Raw genomic sequence first — 6,823 nt, forward strand, 5'->3', positions numbered from 1 at the left:
TAAAGATGTAAAATCGCATTCATTGAAGATCCAAATCTGTTTTAAGGTAAAATTCCAACAACAACAAAAAAACGACATTAGAACAATACAGTTTTGTGGAAAAAGTTTAAAGATAATTGAACCATACCAGATTCAGAGCAGCATCTAAATTGACAGAGCAGACAATTTCTTGGGGCAAAATGCACGTGTGTCTGTCACTTTACAGCATTTCCTGATCCTCAGATCGGTCATTCAATATAAGATATTTGCACTCAGTGACACAACTAATAAATAAAATAAAAATGTAGATGATGAACCCATCCCTGATGCATCCTTCAATTTGTCACATCATTTTACATTTACAACAGTGAGGAGCACAAAAAGTATATCAGAACTAAAAGGACAAATGTTATGCAGCTCTAACTTTTTCCAAAAAGCGAGTAGCAACAACTCTAGTGACTTTTGTGGTGTTATTGGAAACTTCTGGAGATGATAAAGAAATCAGGAGAAGTTCATCTGCGTCCAGACTGCAAATAAATGGCACATGCGTGAATCCACAACTGGCTATTTGAACAATGTGAGACTTTTTCAAACCCTTTAGTTTTTATTTAAAAAACAAAGCAAAAACCTGTTTCGCAACATTTTGTGGTATCATCAGAACCTTCATACTCAATGGGTGGGCATGCATTCCCGAAACCCAACTACTTGTAAGCAAGCCATTAAAAAGTCAATTTTCTATAATACGTCGCCTGTAAAGGCGGGCCCCTGCTAACATGATGTCAGGGGCCGTTTAGACTAATATGGCGGCAGGCGAAGTGACAGCTTGCAGCGGTCAGTGTCCTGCTGGACTCCCCTTCGCCACTGAATGGGGGGACATGTCAAAGGTGACGCTTCAAGACTCCTAAAGCCAACATCTGCGGGTGTGTAGGAGAGCGGGGGCCGGTGGGTGGGCAGCAGATTAACCTTTCAGACTTTTCCCTGTCCCGGACCAGTTTAAGGGGGCCCCCGCATCTGTCAAGGGGGTCCCTACAATGGAGATGGGGCTCGCTTGAAACGAGTTGAACAAAAGAAAAGAAGAAGAGGAAGAAAAAAAGGAGTTAAAGAAGTTAACTGTCTCTGATGTGAAGTCAATGTCAACGGCGTGTGTGTGACGTGTGTCTGGACAGAAGGGGACTCAATTCCTTGCCTAAAAAGTGTGTCTGACCATGCGTGTACAGAATAGACACACACACGCACAGCCACACACACACACACACACACACACACACGCACACACACACGCACACACACACACACACACACGCACACACACACACACACACACACACACACCATTGGAAATTAAATAGAAATACCGACACGCTGTCAGGGAACGTATTGTGATTTATTTGGTTCATGTACACAAAGTGTGGACATTATTAGCCGCTCTTGACCTTTTTGACCTCTTGTAACATTTCAGGCTACAAACAAAGATATAAAATGTGATTTCTTTTTTTTTTTGAAGAAGCGACACCAAGTGGTACACAATCGTGAAGTGGATTATTTTTTTTTACATATGTTAAAACCTTTTTTTTTTTAATGAATAACAAATTATTCACCCCCTTTTCTCAAAGTGCAGCCAATTGACTCTAAGAGTTCCCCGATGAAGTGTAAATGATCCAATGTTGCAATAAATGACGGATGATGCTAGTGTCCGTCCGCGTGTAGTCTAGTTTCAGTCTAAATGACATTTAAAAAAAAATACTCTTACCCTGGTTCCCCATATTAAACACATTTAAACCCATTAAAACACCATTTTTAGACACTGTAAATGTATTTGATCACACGGCAACAAATAAATAAATCAAGCTAAAGTGAATACAAAACTGTACGTAATGCAGTTTGTTAGATATGTGCCTTTAAAAGGCAGCCTGGTTGTGTGGTGTGTGATGTCGGCGGAGTGTGTGTGACAGTCTGGGTGTGAGCTGTGGTCAACAGCAGTTGTGACTTGTCAAAATTATCCGGATTGACGTCACATATCAGTTGTAACTATGTTTAGGTGTTTTATGTTGCCAGTTGCTATGATACTTTATTTGGTCTTCATGTGTCTTTCATTATTTAAAGGCGAAGTCAAGTAGCAATGACATCACAGTGCCTGAGGGCTCAGCTTGCGAACATCATATGACCAAATCCAGAAAAAAAAGTTTTTCTGTGACGATCCTTTCAGCAAGTGGCAAAATGGCTAAGATGAATAAAAATGGGTGTGTTTTGTTGCTTAATTCATATTCCACAAAGGCAATATGAATCCGAATGGGAAGTGTCGACTAGTGGGGGCGCATAGAACAATTGTAAAGAAAATGATTGACATGACTTCCCCTCAGTCACAACACCAGAAAACAATCTTCCCATGCCTCCTTGTTGGACACTTCACCAATGCTGTTATCCTGCCTTGTTCTTTTGCTAACTTGTCATTTTGTTTGTGCCATTCACTGCCAGTTGAGTGATTTTGGTTTGTATTTTTGCTTATAAAAACTTTCAATTTTGACAATTCTGTTTCTCCTTCTGGGAACAATATCTGCTTCCCGCCTCACAGTATCGTAGTCATTATATCAAAAATACCAAAGGGGTCAAATCGAGGTCCAGAAAGTACTGCCACAATTTGGCGTTAGCCACAAGGGCTTCTAATCAACTGGCAGACAAACTCGTTCCCATTTACACTGGCAATGTGGAAAGATTGAGGTAAATTCACACCCATCCATCTCTATCTATCTATCTATCTATCTATCTATCTATCTATCTATCTATCTATCTATCTATCTATCTATCTATCTATCTATCTATCTATCTATCTATCTATCTATCTATCTATCTATCCATCCATCCATCCATCCATCATACCCACCTACCTGCAAAACCACTGTGTCACTGCTTGAATACTTCTCAACTGCAAATTCGGCTATGGAACTAGTGTGACTCCAAGTCCAATTTGCACTGTAGATAGCTAGATAGATGGATGGATAGATAGAAAGAAAGAAAGAAAATAAATAAATAAATAAAGAAAGAACAGAATATTAAAAGAAAGAACAGAATATTAAACAGCCAATGGCTGGCCTTACATGCCATCTAACCATTCTCATACGGATCGATATGCATCCTTCCAGGACCTTGGTGTGTGTGCGCGCGCACGCACGCACGTGACATTTCCCTTCTACAGACAATGATAAAAAAAAAAACACGTTATTTCTTGCAGAAAACACGCAGCGCCCAGCATGAACTCACTCACATCAATTAGCAGGTAATTAGTAGAGCAGCACGCCCATTTGTTAAGCGCATGTGCAGACGCGACCCCCCCCCCCCAAAAAAAAAACCGCACAAAAACAAGGCGGAGAAAGCAGCGCGTGAGTGACTTGTATGATGGCTTCCACGCTGATTATTCATCATTCCCGTGCAGGTGGACTAATATGAGGGGCACAGATCAATAGTGACTCACACTGCACACAGACCCACACACACACACTCACGTCGAAAATGACAATAAGGGAGGGTTTGGGGGCTTGGGGGGCAATAAATGACATTTGCCCGAATAAAATTTAACAAATGAGCCCATATGTGATCGTTTGAAGGGAAACTGAATTAGCCTTTGCAAAAATAAATGTTTTTCCTTTCGTTATTATCCTTTTTTTTTTTTTAGAATCCATAAACAAAATACCACGTTACCTCTAATCGCTCATTAAATTAAAGCTGTCTTTTAAATGCGATTTAGGATTAAATCCTTCACATTTAAAGCCTTAAGGAAATATGTTTTGAAAATGTAAACCCTCCGATTTCTCGAATGTAAGAAAAAAAAAAGTGCATTACGCGAAGGCTGCGTGGCCTTCACTGCGTATTTGAAGTGCACAGGCCTTGATAACACAGCATAATCGATACGGAATACATTTAGAATTCCTACAGGGGGGCTCAAGCTGAGGCTTTTGAATTGGAGGAATAAATAAACAAAGCTCAAACAAATATTCTTCTTTTTATTTATTGAACCACGTGTTGCATTTTAATAATAATAAAAAAACAACAACACGTGGTTTATAACAAGAATGATTCCGAGTCGATGTAAACGCATTATTAAATTAAACATGATCCATATTGGATTAATGTTTTAAGATATTTACTGTATTATGATTGATAAAGTAGATAAATATTAACGGGGGAAACAGTAAAAGGTTAAAACATCAACATCTATTTAAAAGTATACCTATTAAAAAAAAATACATATAGGCCTAACGGTAGCCTAAACTTAAATTCAGAAAGTATCCCTTTTGAAGAAAATATTTTATTCTAATGTTGAAATGACACACAATTAAATAGAAATAAAATGCCTATTTGTGAAAAGACTATTGTGAGGTATAAAACTTAAATGTAAAACATGTGTTTTATTGTAAGTATAAAAACGAAATGTAATAAAAACAGCATAGCAAAAATGACTTTATTAAAAGTCAAACTTCCAGCTCCTTTGCAAGAAAGCTGTTTTTAAAATTACATTGAGATATAGAATATTGAAACATCTGTAAATGTTGATTAACTGTCCAATATAATACTACTACTACTACTACTACTACTAATAATAATAATAATAATAATAATAATAATAATAATAATAATAATAAAACACTTGGTATCTTTTGGCTACAACGAAAATAGTCTGAATCAATTAGGCTACTCATGCAGCAGATGCTCAAGTGCTGCCTTGCTCACGGGAACGTCAACTAACTGCCTCCTGCCTGCATGCATGCGTGCTCGGCATTATTCCGCGTCACTTGCTCGCATTCGTGCACTCTCATGTGCAATTAACGAGGCCTCATTTGACATTAAGGGACTCCATATGCTGCTGCATGCTGCCACTGACTCCAACTTTGGGCCACGCACTCCGAACGAGGCGACAAAGCTTAATTGTTGTAAGAGCAACACACTGTTAATTTATCAAGTTTTATTTTATTTTTTATTTTTTAAATGAGAATTAAATAGGCTTTAATTGATTGACTAAAATCATTACAACATTCATTGACTTGTACAGTCATTGGACACTTCATTAGGTACACCCGAGATCTAACACACACCTTGTGTTGTATATGTTAAAATTATGAGGTATTCGTTTGCTGCAAGCTTGTTATTGTGCCTTGCACACTTGAACAGCTGTTCCTAATATATTGGCTAATAGTAATGACTGTAGCCATACACTATGAAATCCATACGCAGGATTATCATTAAACATGTAGATGCAGCAATTATTTCCATAACTTGTGTTGTACAGCTGCTTGCATTTGTCAATATGTAAAAAAAAAAAAAAAATCCCACATATTTCTTACAGTTCATTTAACGGTTTACAGATGAAAGATTATATGTAAAAGAAAACCCATTTCACCGGTGAAAGCTTCAGATAAAACAAATAATGTCATTATTATGTTTTTATATTTTTGCTTCTCATCACGTGTTCTGCCTCAATCAATAATCGAGTGAAATGCAAAATCACGGTGATGCATTCATGGATCTCGGAGTGTGTACCTTATCAAGTTGCCTAATGAATAAATGAATACGCATGCATGCCACCTATGGTAATAATATTTTTTATTAGCCTATTATTATTTCTCAACATAGTTGGATGTTATAGGGGTGCCTAATGTTCTGTCCTCGTCCATACGTGCATGTTTAGTATCCATTTTGTATTTGCTAGCGTTAGTTACCCTCCACTGGATCATAACAATATGACGTCGAATGAATCGAAACATTCTTTAAAAAAAAAAAAGAATGAAAAAAGAAGAAGAATACAAGTTTAAAAGGCGGGGATGGATGCAGCAGCAGTACGGCACCAACTTATGCTCATTCGGCTGTGGTGCGTTCAAGTTCACTTGCGGATGGATACAAGGCAGCGAGGTCTTGTATTTTCCTTTCAAGTGGGCTCCGTATGACACGTAAACGCACCACAGCAGCCCACACGCACGTTACACAAACACACACACACGGACGCACACGCACACACACAACCCAGAATTTACCGCATAGTGTGTCACGCAGCCCTCCTTGCAGCATGTCATCTATCAGAAAACAACAAGAAAATCCTCATTTTCCCAACACCACCCTCTCCTCATTCCACGTCCTGCAGCGCGTTCCCCGCTTACGCCTTTTCATCCACGTTGCAGACATCCTGTCGCGCGATAAAACAAAATTTGCATCCACGGCGTTGCAGTCCAAAAAAAAAAAAAAAAAGAAGATCCAAATGAAGCAGAAGACGAAGCAAACATCTTGAGGTTTTCCCGGCCCGGCGTATTGTGCTTCTCTCCCGGAGTGCTTGCATTTGAATAGCCGGCCGCTCTCGTTATGGATCCGCGCCGCGCTCAAAGAGAATCACTATATGCAAATTGTTTCAGTATCAATCGAAAGGTTCGATCCGCCTTGCAGCGTCAGCCCCCCTTTTGGATATAGAGAGGCTGCTGCAACACGACTATGCAAGTGGAAATAAAAGTCGTGCTGCTATTTACACATAAAAATCCTCTACTTTTTAAAAAAAATTAAATTGAGGTTATAGTTGACCATACACGCTGCAGCAAAATAAACAAAAACGTTATTATTTATAGGCTGATGGAATACAATGAATATACAAAGACAGTCGTCCTCATTTAAAAAATATGAATCATTTAAAACATAATTCACAAGCACACCAGTGGACCAAATACATAACAAAATCTCAGAGGAAGAATTTATAAAAAAAAAGTTTAACCAAAACATTAGCCACACATTTAAAACACTATAATTTGACTGTATTTTAAATGTAGGCCTTTATAAAAACAAATACCGTGTCTTGTTTGTCAAATTTTTC

The 6,823-nt window shown here is 38.3% G+C and overlaps 1 long non-coding RNA gene across 1 annotated transcript; it reads right to left on the reverse strand.

Moving 5' to 3' along the window:
• Positions 1-110: 110 nt before the first annotated feature.
• On the reverse strand, positions 111-6,273 carry LOC144050773 (uncharacterized). The gene is made up of 3 exons (XR_013293925.1): positions 6,003-6,273; positions 3,075-3,166; positions 111-2,959 (listed from the first exon to the last, which is right to left on the reverse strand). It is a non-coding gene; the product is annotated as an uncharacterized LOC144050773 (long non-coding RNA).
• Between the last annotated feature and the right edge of the window lie 550 nt (positions 6,274-6,823).

The sequence above is a fragment of the Vanacampus margaritifer genome, chromosome 4 (genome assembly GCF_051991255.1).
Source record: "Vanacampus margaritifer isolate UIUO_Vmar chromosome 4, RoL_Vmar_1.0, whole genome shotgun sequence".
In the NCBI taxonomy this organism is placed as follows: Eukaryota; Metazoa; Chordata; class Actinopteri; order Syngnathiformes; family Syngnathidae; genus Vanacampus; species Vanacampus margaritifer.